Raw genomic sequence first — 17,985 nt, 5'->3', positions numbered from 1 at the left:
CAAAACCACAATTTTTTCAGCCCTGAATGTAATAAAATATGCGGTGACACCTGTGAGCAGCTGAAAAGATTATCATATAAAGTATAAAAGTAAACCAGAAACATCATAAAGAAACATAAATGGAGGCATGGATCTGATCTGTTCTTGATTTAGAAATCATTCCAGTCGTATAAAGAAGAAAGTATGACCATACAGTACACTGGATAAAACATACTATCATGGTTTTATATATTGGCTAATGTATTTCTAGGTTATACTATTTATTTGAATGAATACTTATGCAAAAATGACATAGATGGATTCCTTAAAAATAAAGTTAACCTTTCAGAATGTGCTACAGAGTTAAGAGAGAGAGCGTTGTTTTTGTCCTGGAGATGTCTGGATATTTTAACATTTATAACATGGTTTAAATGTCAATGATGATCATTTATAATTATTTAGCATATCACAATTACACATAATGCAATATATTATATAAATAAATAAAACAGATGGCTATGGAGCCAAAGAAGAGAGAGACAGTCAGTTATCATTTGCTGAGACTTCATTTTCTTTCAATATAACTCTTCAATTATGCTATTTTTTTTTTAACTCTATATTTCCTCAGTACATATTCAGTGTCAACCAATCCTCCACTAGTTCATATAATGTAAAGACTAAAAACATCAATGCATAAAAGCAACTAAATGCATCTTGAAGTTGAATGTGATAAGGTCACATCCACACGAATCCATTTTTGTTTGAAAACTCTGTTATCAGTTATTTAACATCATCGTTTTCCAAAAGTATGTGATAAAAGAGAGCATTTTCAAAATCTTTGTTTTTGGTGGAAGCAAACAACATTCTAGTCTGGATGAGAGGCAAAAATGTAGCTAAATCAATATTTCATATAAAAAATAAAAAATATTAAAAAACATATTAGTGTGGACATGGCTTCAGGATACACAAAAATCATTCATCATTTTCAAACTGCCTGTTGTTGTTTTTAAATGAATGCAAAGATTTTTTTTTTTTCATTAGAGTTTAGTCAGTAAAAGTCAGAAAAGATTTGATTTTCAAAAATACTTTTATTTTCAAAAGTGAAAAGATTGAAAATCAAATGAGAATTTCTGCTGTAAAACACCGATCGCCACTGGAAACTTATGTAATTTTACAAGGCCACCTTGTGGCAGAACCTATGGTGGTGCTGAGTGGCCTACAATGCATGTAAGCTCCTCCTTTATGTGTGTAGCTTCAGCAAAAACACACTGTTGTCACATACTTTGAAATGTAAACTTGAGTTGGTTCATTAACATCATAATATCTGACAAATATTGCCGGCTTTATCTATAAACAATGTTAACATGGCTGATGAATATACTCTTGTTGGCTCTTATTTTAGGCAAGTACATTTAATGTTAAATAAAACAATTACTTCTTATGATATATTTTTAATATGATATACTGTATTGTGATGATATTTGAAATTGTTTATATTATTAATTTGACAGAATGCAATGCAGAAGATTCTGTGGATCAACCAACAAGAATTCAAACTGCTTTTGAACATGAAGTGGTTACACTTCAATGTAAATACAGCACAAGTGACCAATATCCTTCTTTTTATTGGTACCAACATAAATCCAATGGATTCCCGACATACATGCTCCGTAAACTCTCAACTGGATCAAGCAGCAGCGAAAAAGAATTTGAGAAAAGATTTCAAGTGGATCTCAACAAATCCTCAAGCTCAGTTTCTCTGACAATCCAGGATCTTCATATGTCTGATTCTGCTGTGTACTACTGCGCTCTGCAGCCCACTGTAACTGATTCACTGTAAACTTCATTCAAGAACTACGAGCTCTGCTACTGTATGTGCAGGAGCTTTGAGACATTACACATAACAAACATAGCTATTAAACCACAAATACTACACAGTTTTTGACATGAGCATATGTAAATCCCTCATGCAAACAAACAAAAGCAAATACTTTTTTACATTTTTTAATCTTAATATTTGTTTATTTATTTTTACTGCTCTTAAGGTTCTGTTTAGACAGATACAGCAGTGAACATATGCACAATATACGGAATACCATTTTACATTTTGCTCACTACTCACAAAAGCAATGTTTATTTGATTGTTATCACTTTTATTGCAAATGTAACCTCCCCTCCAACACACACACACACACACACACACACACACACACACATTACAACAGAATGCAAACACTCAGGCTGTGGGTGGCGCTTTTTCACAAAGATGTTGAGTATGAGAAACTGTAAAACAGTTATTCAAATTCTACTTTGAAGACATTATGTTTCTCTTTACCTGCACAATGATCCAACTTTTCATGGGTAAGACATTGATTTAAGCAATATGTTTGTTAAAAGAAAATACAATAAATAATAAATAAAAGCCACATTTAATACAATACAGATTCTGATGTCTATTTTGTTGCTTGATTAATTGAGGCCCTTTTCTTATTCACAGGTACTTCTATTGCTGATTCAATAAAACCATTGTCTTCAGAAAAACACGTTTTAGAGGGTAAAAATGTGATTCTCTTTTGTAACTACAGTGTCACTACTGGTACCTCTCCTAACTCTCTCCAATGGTATCGACAGTACCTCGGGGCAACACCACAGTTCCTACTTTCTGTAACTGAATATGCAAACAGATCTGAGCCAGCTCTTCGTCTATTTTCAAAAGCTACAAAAGAAATAAAACGTGTGGATCTGGAAATCTCTTCTGCTGCCACATCAGACTCTGCTCTGTACTACTGTGCACTGGTGCCCACAGTGACTGGAAACCCAATTACTCTGTACAAAAACCTTAGACACAAAATTGCATCTAGAGCACACCTATCTAACCCCCTTAACTGCTAGTAAATTCACCAAATTCTTATTCAAGCTCTTGTACTTGTTTCAGAATTAAATGTTTGTCATGTACCGAAAAAAATTATCCAATCTACTCAAAAGTACAAAAATAAATGGAAGGTGCTCTTTGATAGGGTTTGTCATGTACCTTTCCCTTTTATTCTCTCGATAAATTGTAAAGACTGCAGTGACACAAATAATTAGTCTTTTAACAATTACCATACACTTTCAACACTCAAATAATGATTACTTACAAAAATATGTACAGCTTTTATTAATTACTCTTTAAGTTTGATCTAAATTTGTCGTACAATTGAAATGCAAAAATCTCAAGCGGCCTCTTTTTAATATGCTGAGACCCGAGTGTGACTGCTGTGTGCATTTTCCAATTCCCTTTTTGATTATTAACTAGTAGCACCTAATACACAAAAAATTCTAGAAATTCTAAAATAGTTTTCCTAAAAACTGATGTCCACATATTTGGACAATGGAACTAAGTTTAATACAGTGAAAAAGACACTCTATTAGCATAACATAAATATATATAAATTAAAAAAAATTCCAACATTCTTCTGAATGTCCATGTACTAAAATGAAATATTTGATGCCATGAGTGTACCTTCATTAACATTAGTATTATTTTGAATGGCCATGGAAAATGAAGCAATGTGATAACAATTTTACCTGGTTGTAAAAAGTAGTTCATTAATTTACCTGATGAACTTTCACCTTTTGCTGACCCTTTATGCTTCACAGAGCTAATGTGTGCTTCTAAATCACTTGCACCTTTATTCGCAACTGACACATAAGTGCCAGCTTTACAGGTCATACATTCTGTTTCCCACAGATCTCGACCTGGACGAAAGCATGGGAATTTTTTGTTTAAATCTTCTGTAAATTTGCACTTTCGTTTGGGCATTGTTTCCACTCAGCTGTCATTTGCTGCTGCTGTCAAGCTGTTTGATGCCGAACACAACTACAGCTTTGCGCGTTCGCGGAGAGATTGACAGGCAGGAATTTGGCCAATAGTTGCTGCAAGCCTCTTATAATCGACCAATTGGTGTGCGAGAAGGCGGAATTTACAAAGAGGGGTTAAAGCACTGCAAATATGCGCGCACACATAATGAAGTATTAGACCAGATGCACATCATAATACAACTAAAGCGGAATCCCGGACATTTTCGCAAATTTAGAAATCCCGACCGGACGCTTTTTTAAGGTCCGAAAAATAGGACATGTCCGGGAAAAAGAGGACGTATGGTCACCCTAGCAAAGCCAAGGTTAATGCTGTACTTTATACTCTGGGAGAGTTAGGGTACGTTTACATGACAACGATGTACTAAAAAAAGAAAGGTTTTTCCTTTGCGTTTTTTAAAAGTTTTGCGTACAGACGACAACGATGTCAAAACGATCCCCGTTCACACGGACCCTAAAAATGACAAAAATGACTAAAAATGATGTATTATGCATGCCAGGCCAGTAGTTGTGATGTCACTTTGTAAAGAAACATTACGCGCCTGCGCACATAAGCATTCTTCCACGGAGCGGTGAATACGAATAATGAAGATGGAGAAAGCATCGAGCAATTTTGTCTGGACGGACAATGAGGTTGTTTATTATTACAATTACTTTGCTGGAGAAGAGTCAATAAACTCAAAATCTTGAGCAGCAAAAACACAGTCCTGTAGTCCACCACTGTAGTTTTGAATGTCTCGTGCGCATGCCTATAGACTGAACTCTCAAGATTATTCAATAAACACTGCTGACTCTTGGGCTGGTAGGAGAGTAAGTTAACATAAAAAGCTGTTGATGTTGACTGGTTTTGGATATCAGAAAGATCTCTGATATATGGATATCTTCTGATGGAGAGAGAGAGGTCTTGTGTACACTGGATCTAACATGCATTTTCACTGCCTCATGTTTTCATATTCTAAGCATATCATTGAATACTGTACATGGCATCATATCTCTGTCTATAGGCTATATACATAAGTGGTGGGTGAATTAATTGCAGGGTAAAGGTACATCAAATAAAATTAAGTAAATAAATAACATTTAAAATACAATTACATTTTTCCCATCTGAATCCATTCATTAATTTCAAGATTTTCAAATTGCAGGTTCTGCCTACTATACAATGTTCACACTCCATACAAAACACTCCAAATGAATAAATTGTTGATTATTGTTATTTGCACAGACACCAGTATTCATATTGATAATTATACTCAAATTGATGCCTATCAATCCATCATTCTTTATATAACACCTAATCCGCGTGCGCATGACGTCATCGTTTTCACAAATTCGCGTTTTTGTATGTTTACACGGAGATCATTTTTAAAAACTTGCACTTTGAAACCCGTTTTAAAAAAATTGCGTTTTCAGGCCCCAAAAGCCGTTGCCGTGTAAGCAAACAGCCAAAACGCATAAAAAGTTTTCCGTTTTTAGTTGAAAACGTTGTCGTGTAAACGGCCCCATACTGTACAAATAAACTCACTATTAAAATGATTTCCTTGTCCATTGTGAATATTTAGTGAACAAAGCATAGCCCATACAGGCCAAACCAAGCATCTTAAAAGCAACTGCAGTGCAAAGGTAAATGTGATGGAGGCACACCTCTGTTCAGCAAAAATAGAATATAATTTTATATACGGGAACACCCGAGTGTGTATATAAGGATTGTCTTTGACAACATTAAAGGTGAGATACAGGGATTTGTTTAAAAAAATTTCACTCTTTCTGTTGTACTTATAAAAGTCACAAAAAGGTGATAATGACAAAATGATATTTAATGCATTTGCATTCTCAGGTGGCTGATGAAGGAGGAGCTAAAGAAGTACATTATGTTGACTCTGGCATGAGAGGATTTCAGCTCAGTCCTGCCACTGTGATCATGTGTTCAATGATACTCCATTCAGTTATTCTGCTCTCTGCCTTAACATGTGAGTTATGTTTCATGTATTCAATTTATGATCACAATGAAGTATGCTAAGATTATTTTAATAATGTATCATCAGGTCTTAAAAGGGGTGCCATAATATCAGCACTGTTTTAAAATAAAAGGATGAAAAGTGACATATTGCTTTTCTTTTGCAGGTGCCAGTAATGGAGATACTATCACGCCAAACAAAACTGAGGTGTTTGCTGTAGAGGGTTCAAATGTTACATTATCCTGCAGTTATTCCTCAGCATTTTATCTTCAGTGGTACCGTCAATATCCCAGATCAGCTCCTGAATTTCTTGTGCTCATCGCAGATGGTGTGGAAAAAGCTCAGAAGTCTATTGTAGATCCTAGATTCAGTGCAAAAGTCACCAAAAAGAAAACACAGGTGCATCTGGAAATCTCCTCTGCTGCAGTAGCAGACTCTGCACTGTACTACTGTGCCCTGCAGCCCACAGTGACAGGAAACACAACTACACTGTACAAAAACGTGATTCTGCTCAGGCTGAGGAAACAATGAGCTCCTTTAAATCAGTAATCAATAAGTATAAATAATGGAAAGAACATGTATTTGCACATAAGAACCCAAGTTAATAAAATAACACTTTTTAATTTGGGATAGTGCCTTTTGGGGTTTAAATCTACAACCTTTCACTGACTTGCCCAGATCTTTAACCACTACGCCACCCTTAACTATGACCAGTGAACAGAATTCAACCTGACAGTGCAGTGAGATCCCTAACAGCTTGTATACTTCTACAAAGGTGGTGTGCGACATGCCGTGAATGTCAGCTGATGAATCCACCGGCCACCCCAAAAGCACCATTGCGCCCCCTTTTGCTGATCGAGGTCCCTTTCGAGAGAATTGGAATGGATCTCGTCAGCCATTAGAGCAGTCAGCACACGGACATCGCTTTGTATTGGTCCTAGTGGACTATGCAACGCGATATCCGGAAGCAGTGCCTCTACGGAGCATCGCAGCACGTAGTGTTGCAGAGGCACTCTTCAAAATAATCTCCCGGGTGGGGATTCCGAAAGAAATCCTCACCAATCAGGGCACAACCTTTATGTTACGGACACTACGCGAGCTTTACAAATTGTTGGGCATTAAATCAATCTGCACCAGTGTTTACCATCCACAAACAGATGGCCTGGTGGAGCAATTTAATAAAACCCTTAAAAATATGATTCCTAAGTTCATGCACGAGGATGCTGGAAATTGGGACAAATGGCTCGATCCCCTGTTATTCGCAGTACGAGAGGTCCCGCAAGCCTCCACTGGGTTTTCCCCATTCGAGCTGCTGTATGTGCGGCACCCGCGCAGCGTGCTTGATGTCATACGTGAAGCTTGGGAGGAGGGACCTTCAACCAGAAAAAAATGAAATTCAATACGTTCTTGATCTTAAAGCAAAACTCCACACTTTGGGGCAACTAACACAGGAAAATTTGCTCCAAGCTCAAGAATGACAGAGCCGACTGTATAACAGGAGAACTCGGCTGCGGGAATTTGCACCGGGAGATAAGGTACTCGTATTACTCCCCACATCAAGCTCCAAATTACTTGCCAAGTGGCAAGAACCCTTTGAGGTTACACGACGAGTGGGGAATCTCGATTATGAGGTTAAGCGAACCAATAGAGGGGGCGCACGTCAAATATATCACCTCAACCTCCTGAAATTGTGGAGGGAGGCGGTCCCTGTGACCTTGGCAACGGTAGTTCCGGAGAGGGCGGAGCTCGGGCCGGAGGTGAATACAAAACACATTCGTTTCACCCTGGTCACTTGCGGAGACCACCTCTCACCGTATCAAGAAGCTGCCAAATTGCAACAGGAGTTTGCAGACGTGTTTTCCCCTCTACCGGGCCGTACGAACCTCATCCAGAACCACATCGAGACCGAGCCGGGGGTGGTGGTACGTAGCCGTCCCTACTGATTGCCCGCTGCCTATTTAGATGACATCATAATTTACAGTAATGATTGGCAGCGGCACATGCAGCATCTGATGGCGGTTCTGAGATCGCTGCGACAAGCGGGGCTCACAGCAAACCCCAAGAAGTGCGCGATTGGGAGGGTGGAGGTATGGTATCTGGGGTTCCACCTGGGCCACGGGCAGGTGCGTCCCCAAATTGACAAGACTGCGGTGATTGCGACCTGCCCAAGGCCCAAGACCAAAAAGGTGGTGAGACAGTTCCTAGGGGTGGCTGGCTATTATAGGAGATTTGTGCCTAATTATTTGGATGTCACCAGCCCGCTGACTGGTCTCACTAAAAAGGGAGCTCCAGATCCGTTCCAGCGGACGGAGCAGTGTCAACAGGCGTTCACGCAGGTTTAAGCCGCACTTTGTGCTTTAATCTAAAGAGCAAAGGTAATCTAACCTTCAACAACTCACACCACGGCATCCCTACATTGAATATACTTTATTTATTTATTGTATTTATCTTGTCCGCCGGATCCACATTTGGTCCCCCTCAGTGTTCAAACCAAATCTACGACACTGAATGATTTAAATGCTGTGTTCTCATTCTCTGCAGTTTCACTGACAAATAGGAGGAGTCTGCTGAGATTTGAAAAAGAGCAAACTACTCACTCAAATTAATTTACCTCTCAAAGTGAAAACATGATGATTCTTGCTCTGCTTTTGCTATTATTAATAAAATGTAAGTGAAGTATACTGAAATTTTGCTTTTAGTCATTTGAACTAACAATGTACGAGAATAAATTTGCAATATGTTTGGGTCTTTTATATTAAGAACAAGTTCATTGAAATACTTTTATAAATGATAATACAAATACTATGATTCTGTTTGAAACAATAGTTTTTGGCTGATTTGCAGGAGACACATTTGCACAGTCTATAACGCGTATAACACATATTGCGTATGTGGGTGAAAAAGTCACTCTTTCATGTAAATATGAAGGAGCTGTAAATAGCCTGCACTGGTACCGCCAGTATCCGAGATCCAAACCAGAGTTCCTAGTGTGGATTTATCCACAGGGAATCACAAGGGACTCTCTTCCCCATATTTTGCCAAAAGTTGATAAAGACAACAATCTTGTAAGACTGGAGATTTTTCCTGCTGAAGTAACAGACTCTGCACTGTACTACTGCGCACTGATGCCCACAATGGCAGAAAACTCATCTACACTGTACAAAAACCTCCTGAGATATATCCTAAAACCCAATTCAGAAAAAATTTGCAACACTAGCATTTGTGCTACAGGTGTACGATTATCAAAAGAGAGTATAATTTACCATGTTTTGAACACCTGCTACTCTGCTAACTCTGTTTCTCAACCACACCTATCATATCACTTCAGAAGATATGGATTTAACCACTGGAGTCCTGTGGATTACTTTTATACTGCCTTTTGGGCCTTCAAAGTTCTGGTCACCATTCACTTGCATTGTGAGGACCAACAGAGCCGAAATATTCCTTTAAAAATCTTCGTTTGTGTTTTACAGAAGAACACACCTGGGATGGCATGAGGGTGAGCAAATGATGAGAGAATTTTCATTTTTGGGTGAACTAACCCTTTAAGAGAAATAACTCTGGGAGATCAAGTAACTTTACTGCGCAATACACCATTGTGTGTGCTGAAAATGCATATTTCTTACAAAGAGCAATACTTAACAGATCACCAAAATTCATTCTAAATGATTTCACAAATGGGAAAGGAACTAGTGGCCTGAATTTAAGGAGAGGTTCCACACTGTGCAGTTCTGACAATTCAGAATCAGCTTGTCTGCTCTTATATGAGACATTTGACTGCAAAATGATTCCTTAAATACTAAACCTCAATTAGCCCCAACAATTAGCTAGACTGTGCTTTGCAGCTAGCCTGTGCAATCATTCATTCAAACTAATTTGTTTTTTAATGGAAATGAATGACATCCACAGTTTTAGGCTTATCCGCCTGTTCAAATATTTCATTATTTGAAACAGTGACTCCACGACTGTAACATGCAATTAAAGTATCTTTCAAAATTACATAAATGAGCCATGGCAATGACAAACAGCTCACCAAACATCATATTCAAATTAAAGTGTAGAGATGAGAGTGAAAAGTGGCAGCACCTCAACATTGGGCAGGAAGTCCCTGAACTGCAGAAATGGAGAGAATTAAAACCCAAACATTAACACAGACCTGAACATATTTAGTAAACATGGACAGACACTTGGTTCTGATTTTAATTATGAAGGTAAAATGTAATACCTTAAATAGGACAACAGATAATTAAGTGTTCCTGTTACCTTTTTAATCTGCATGAATTTTAAAAAGTAAGCACATTTTCTGATCATGTTTGCAAGTGTAATGGCTGTGATCATGTTTGCTACTACTTTGATCATGTTTGTTGGTGTAATGGCTGGGGACCATATTGGACCAAATAGGGGTGCAAACGTCATCAGTAGAGAAGGAGAGTTGAGTTGCTCATATGATACAAGCAGCAATTATGTTATACTGTATTGGTATAGACAGTATCTTAATGTAGAACCCCAGTATTTAATTTGGAAAGATGCTTGTACGGGACCCCCTCTGATCCTCGGTTTCAATCAACTACATCACAAACATCCACTGAACTCATCATTAATGGTGTAACTCTGTCAGATTCAGCTCTCTATTACTGTGGTCTAGAAGTAGGAGCCCAGTGATACAAAGTCTATGTGAAGCTGTACAAAAACTGAAATATATTTTTCTCTTTGAAACTATATCAAATCAAAACCAAAATCTGTTATACATAAAATAATAATAATAATAAATTATGTGGAGACACCTGTGTGTGATTGTAATAAGACATTTTACGCAGATAACAATGAAATGTTTAAAAAAAGAGGCAAAAGTGAAACAATGTGCAACAGAAGATAAACAAGCTATTAACACAATCACACTACAAAAGGTGCAATAAATGCAGGTCATTTCAGGTATTAGGTAGCATCATCGTTCATCATGAAAATTTTGGTTTAAAAATAAACAATGTTTTTGATTTTAATGTTGTAACGTTGTAAAAAAATAAATATATATATATATATATATATATATATATATATATATATATATATATATATATATATACAGGTGCATCTCAATAAATTAGAATGTCGTGGAAAAGTTCATTTATTTCAGTAATTCAACTCAAATTGTGAAACTCGTGTATTAAATAAATTCAATGCACACAGACTGAAGTAGTTTAAGTCTTTGGTTCTTTTAATTGTGATGATTTTGGCTCACATTTAACAAAAACCCACCAATTCACTATCTCAAAAAATTAGAATATGGTGACATGCCAATCAGCTAATCAACTCAAAACACCTGCAAAGGTTTCCTGGGCCTTCAAAATGGTCTCTCAGTTTGGTTCACTAGGCTACACAATCATGGGGAAGACTGCTGATCTGACAGTTGTCCAGAAGACAATCATTGACACCCTTCACAAGGAGGGTAAGCCACAAACATTCATTGCCAAAGAAGCTGGCTGTTCACAGAGTGCTGTATCCAAGCATGTTAACAGAAAGTTGAGTGGAAGGAAAAAGTGTGGAAGAAAAAGATGCACAACCAACCGAGAGAACCACAGCCTTATGAGGACTGTCAAGCAAAATCGATTCAAGAATTTGGGTGAACTTCACAAGGAATGGACTGAGGCTGGGGTCAAGGCATCAAGAGCCACCACACACAGACGTGTCAAGGAATTTGGCTACAGTTGTCATATTCCTCTTGTTAAGCCACTCCTGAACCACAGACAACGTCAGAGGTGTCTTACCTGGGCTAAGGAGAAGAAGAACTGGACTGTTGCCCAGTGGTCCAAAGTCCTCTTTTCAGATGAGAGCAAGTTTTGTATTTCATTTGGAAACCAAGGTCCTAGAGTCTGGAGGAAGGGTGGAGAAGCTCATAGCCCAAGTTGCTTGAAGTCCAGTGTTAAGTTTCCACAGTCTGTGATGATTTGGGGTGCAATGTCATCTGCTGGTGTTGGTCCATTGTGTTTTTTGAAAACCAAAGTCACTGCACCCGTTTACCAAGAAATTTTGGAGCACTTCATGCTTCCTTCTGCTGACCAGCTTTTTAAAGATGCTGATTTCATTTTCCAGCAGGATTTGGCACCTGCCCACACTGCCAAAAGCACCAAAAGTTGGTTAAATGACCATGGTGTTGGTGTGCTTGACTGGCCAGCAAACTCACCAGACCTGAACCCCATAGAGAATCTATGGGGTATTGTCAAGAGGAAAATGAGAAACAAGAGACCAAAAAAATGCAGATGAGCTGAAGGCCGTTGTCAAAGAAACCTGGGCTTCCATACCACCTCAGCAGTGCCACAAACTGATCACCTCCATGCCACGCCGAATTGAGGCAGTAATTAAAGCAAAAGGAGCCCCTACCAAGTATTGAGTACACATACAGTAAATGAACATACTTTCCAGAAGGCCAACAATTCACTAAAAATGTTTTTTTTATTGATCTTATGATATATTCTAATTTTTTGAGATAGTGAATTAGTGGGTTTTTGTTAAATGTGAGCCAAAATCATCACAATTAAAAGAACCAAAGACTTAAACTACTTCAGTCTGTGTGCACTGAGTTTATTTAATACACGAGTTTCACAATTTGAGTTGAATTACTGAAATAAATGAACTTTTCCACGACATTCTAATTTATTGAGATGCACCTGTATATTGTTTATCCAGTGGTATCCCTTGATATAGACAGTTTTTCAAATTAAATTGTGGTTTCCTTTCATGGTTGCTATTCTCTGGCTAGCCAAATGATCAATTTCAGTCATATAGGTTACCATTTCATTTTTACACACAATGAAAAGGTCTTTTATTTCACACCACTCAACAGTAGTTAAAGTGTTTATTATGCATACAGGTTCTAATAAACTACATTTTGATTGACTTATTTTACCGTTTTGGCACATTATGTCAAATTGTTACAGTATCACCCAAGACTGCCAAACCAAGTTGCCAGTGCATGCAATGCAACCATAAGTACCATAGTAAACAAACAAACAAAGAAAAAAAAAATCATTATTTTTTTAAACATCAAATCACTGGGCTGTGCTCTTATTATTTAAATAAAAACTAAGGCTGAGATGCAGTTTCACTGAGGCATGTCACAGAGAGGAGGAACTTCCTTATACTGACCTTATACTGACTGACTGTGTTGAATACGCTTACAACACAGACCCTCAGACCTACAGATCAGAGCACCGAGAGCATTAACACAGAACTGATCTCACCTCATGGACAGACACCGGAGTCTGATTTTAATTATGTGTTATGGTAAGCAACAACACTTTCATTCCAGTGTACTGTACTGAAGCAACTAATGAAAACTATAATTGACCCTAAAATGTCTCAGTTATATTATTTATGTATAATCTCACACATTTATACATTTCTAAGCTACTTCTTTGATCATGCTTGCAGGTGCAATGGCTATGGACAAGATTGGGCCAAATAAGAATACAAATATCATCAGCAAAGAAGTAGAGTCTGTGACTCTGAGCTGCTCATATAGCACAAGCAGCAGTTATGCTTAGCTTTACTGGTACAGACAGTATCCTAACACACAACCACAGTATTTAATATGGAAACCTGCACGATCAGGCACTGGAAATGCAAGACACACTGATCATCGTTTTCAGTCAACTACATCTCAGTCATCCACTGAACTCTCTAGTAATGGTGTAACTTTGTTAGATTCAGCTCTCTATTACTGTGCTCTAAAGACTAGGAGCCCAGTGACACAAATTCTATGTGAAGCTATACAAAAACTGATATTCCCTTTTCACCTTGAATATATACCACATCTAACCCACGATCTATCATGCTCAGAAATAGTTAATAATTATAAATGTGGCAACACCTGTATGTGGTTAAAAGGACAGGTGCTAACGAAAATAGAAAAGCGAATGTTTCAACCTTATATAAATTAATGTGTTTTACCTTTATCCTAATGAACACAAAATCTCCAATATACATTGCATTGATAATGCTGTGAAAAAAGCATTTATGGATGATAGATATACTTTCACAGCAGATTGTGTATGTGTGAATTTGTGTTCTATAATATATTTTAAATCCAGATAGATAAAACTAAAATTAGTGAATTACTCCTGAAGTGATTTAAATTGACACTAATAAGAATTATAAGTAATAATCAGTTTTGATGGTGTCATGGTGACTGTGGAACAAACATGTGGCTTCTGTTCTGATTATAAACTGTGACAGCAGCATAATCTACAGTACATCACATATGGATTAGATACTCATCTGGCACTTTACTGTGATCAATGACAAAGTATTATGGTTCATTTACTTTACAGGAATTCAATAATTTTACAAACCACTGGTGACACAATCCCACAATTTACACTACTCAACAACTTTGCCCATCTTCAAAATACATGTTGTCAAGAAATATATGACTTCACCAAAAAGAGACAGCATCCCCCAAATCCTCATGCTAGAGTGTGCCATTTGAGAGCTTGAAAAATTAAGACGAGTGAAAAGGAAACAGACAGCTACAGCAGAGACAGATAGACACATTAGTTCTAATACATATGAGTTATAAAGTAACTGAATATTAACAATGGCAAAATTGGTGATTATAACTCTTGTAATCACAACACATGATTTGGGTCAGAATATTATTTTATTATTTTCACTTTAGTTCTAGATCTGTTGAAGTAACTCAATATATGTACAGTAAATTCTAAATGTTTAAATATATATTTTCCAGTGTGCTGGGGGAAAGACAGGATTGAACACCCTTCAAAAGTAATGACTGGAAATGAAGGAGCTCAAGTTACTTTGATGTGTAATTATACAACCACTGCTACAAATGCATATCTCTTCTGGTACAAACATCTACCAAACAGATCACCATCATTCATGCTGAGCAAATATGCTTTTAGTGAAGGAACATCTGAGCCTGACTTTAAGAAGGGATTTTCTCGGAACTCCACGTTAAGAACAGTTCCTCTGACAATCCAGGATCTACTTGTGTCTGACTCTGCAGTGTACTACTGTGTTCTGAAGCCCACAGTGATCAAACCACATTCAACACTCACAAAAATAAAGATACACATTACAAAGTATATAACAACTAACATTAAGTGTGAAAATATAACCATAAAAAATAAAACGGGCAAATCATAGCTGTTGTAATAATAATCCCCATTAAAGGTGCACTAAGTAACATTTTAGCTGGCTACTCATCCCATTAAGTACTACATATGTACACACAGGAATGATCTCATTGTTTATAACATGGACAGATGCCTGAGTCTGATTTTAATGATTTCTTATGGTAAACAACCACACTTTTTATTTCTTTATACAAGTCAAAAGATAATTTACTATTATATGTCAATTATACTATGCATTTATAAGCATGATTTTACAAGTTTGTAATGTATTTTTAAGCCAATTTTTATGTTTGCAGGTGTAATGGCTGTGGACTAGATTGGGCCAAATAAAGATACATATATCATCAGCAGAGAAGGAGAATTTGTGACACTGCGTTGCTCATGTTATACAAGCAGCAGTTATGTTGATCTTTCCTGGTACAGACAGTATCCTTACAGAAAATCTCAGTATTTATATGGAAACCTGCACGATCAGGTGCTGGAAGTTGCACACCCTCTGATCATCAGTTTCTGTCGACTACATCACATACATACACTGAACTAATGATTAATGGAGTAATTCTGTCAAATTCAGCACTCTACTTCTGTGCTCTAAGAGTAGCAGCCCAGTGATACAAAGTCTACTGTATGTGAAGCTGTACAACTGATGTTCCTTTTCACTTTGAACCTATACCACATCCAACCTATATTTATTTTTATTTTTTTTAATGTTCCAATTTTAATAATAATAAATGTGGCAACACCTATGTGTGGTTATTTATGAGATTATTACTTGATTAAAGAAGGGTTATAAAATAAAATATTGCAATGAAAGTGTAAAGTGTAACCTTATGCAGGTAAATTATTTATTAATATGTTAATGTACTGTAGTTTTATCAGTATCCTAATGAGCCCGACAGTTCTGGGTATATATTAAGAACACTCTGAAAAGGCTATAGCGGATGATATAGTATATGTACATTCACGGCCGATTCTGTTTGTGTGAATGTATGTAATTTTTTTATCTGAAAAGATAAAAACCAAATTAATGAATGATCCCTGTGTTGATTTATAACCAGCACTAATAAAAATTACTAATAATATCTGATTTCAGTGCTGATGGTGACATAGACTGTGACTTCTATTTTAATTCTAACACCTACCGTTTAAAAGCATTTAGTTGAATTACAACTGATTGAAACCAACTTTACTTATCTTAAGTGTCTCTGTATGCTTAGATTACTTAAAAAAAATAAAAAATAAAAAAAAATAAAAACTCTCCAGGATGGCAAAGACAGTTGTCCATGTGAGCTCCTCATTATTTTAAAGTCACAGTAAATGTAATCCCATCATCTTCTCCTCATAATCTATAGAGCATGATAATTAACTATTACTCATCTGGCACTTGGATCAATGATGATGTATAAATGTTAATTTATCTTACAGTTATTCAAAAAATTTGCAAACCACTGGTGACACAATCACTTAACTGACACTGCCAATCTTCAAAAAGCATGTTGTCAAGAAATACATGAATTCACCACAGGGTGTCAGCATCCCCCAAAGCCCTTGATTAGGGTGTGTCATTTGAGGCCTTGAAAATATGGAGACAAGTGTGAAAAGGAAACAGACAGCTACAGAATAGATATTTTAGTTAGAAAGTAAGAAAATATTCTCTTTAACTCACAAGTGGCAAAATGGGTCATTATTACTCTTATATTCACAGCACAAGCTTTTGGAATGATTATTATTTTATTATTTACACTTTAGGTCTGTATCTATTTAAGAAACTTTATATATAATGAATGGATAAATATATATACATTTCAGTGTGCTGGGGGCAAGACAGGTTTAAACAGCCCTCAAAAGAAACGTCTGGAAATGAAGGTGCTCAGTCACTTTAATGCGTAATTATACAACCACTGATACAAATGCATATATATTCTGGTACAAACAGCTACTAAACAGATCACCAACATTTGGGTTGAGCAAATATACTTTGGTGAAGGAGCAACTGAGCCTGAATTTAAGAAGATTTTTATTTTTTTTCTGCAACACCGGACTCTAAAGTTATGAAATAAAGATTAACCTGGAGGTGTCTTTGTTTCACAGATAACATTTCTCATTTGTTGTATATTTAACAGTGTACACACATTCAATTGCTGTTTGTCTATCTGTCAATTTTAAATGACATCTGCAATGGCTTGTTTCTGGGTGATATCAAGAGAAGACAGCAGCATCAAACAGAAAGCAGGAAGTTCCGTAGTGACTTAATTTACGAAAGGCTCACAGTAACACAGAGAAACAGCTCAGAGCACAGCGCATCAATACAGAATTTACCTGAATAAATAGACATGGAAAGACAACTGCTTCTGATTTTAATCATGATTTCAGGTAAAATAAATAATTAAATAAATAAATAAATAAATAATATATATAATAATAATAATAATATTATATATATATATATATATATATATATATATATATATATATATATATATATATATATATATATATATATATATATATATATTTATTTATTTTTTTAATTTTTTTTTTAATTTTTTTTTTATTCCAGTGCTGTACAAAAACATCCAAGGGAAAAAGATAATTTCGTGCAACTTGACTCACTATAATTCTTGCTTGTTTTAGGTGTGATGACTGCAGACCAGATTGGTCCAAATAAAGAAACTATAATCACACAGAACGAAGAGGAATCTGTGACACTGAGCTGCACATTTGACACAAGCAGCAGTTATGTTGATCTTTACTGGTACAGGCAGTATCCTGACAGAGAACCTCAGTATTTAATATGGAAACCTGCACGATCAAGCAGTGGAAGTGGGACACCCTCTGATCCTCGTTTTCAGTCTACTATATCACAAACATCCACTGAACTCTCTATTAATGGTGTGACTGTCAGATTCAGCTCTTTATTACTGTGCTCTAAGAGTAGAAGCCCAGTGATACAATGTCTATGTGAAACTGTACAAAAACTGAAATTAATTTTCACTTTGATCTCAAGCCACAACAAACCCACAAAATACAATACACAC

The 17,985-nt window shown here is 36.5% G+C and overlaps 2 pseudogenes; both read left to right on the top strand.

The window, feature by feature from the left end:
- The first annotated feature begins 5,758 nt into the window (after positions 1–5,758).
- LOC127441183 (uncharacterized) lies at positions 5,759–10,457 on the top strand (annotated as a pseudogene).
- A 6,810-nt stretch (positions 10,458–17,267) lies between these two features.
- LOC127440371 (T cell receptor alpha variable 18-like) lies at positions 17,268–17,985 on the top strand (annotated as a pseudogene).

This window comes from Myxocyprinus asiaticus, chromosome 5 (assembly GCF_019703515.2).
Source record: "Myxocyprinus asiaticus isolate MX2 ecotype Aquarium Trade chromosome 5, UBuf_Myxa_2, whole genome shotgun sequence".
NCBI classification, from domain to species: Eukaryota; Metazoa; Chordata; class Actinopteri; order Cypriniformes; family Catostomidae; genus Myxocyprinus; species Myxocyprinus asiaticus.
Note: the sequence above shows the minus strand (reverse complement) of the source record. Positions and strands in the feature narration are given on the sequence as shown.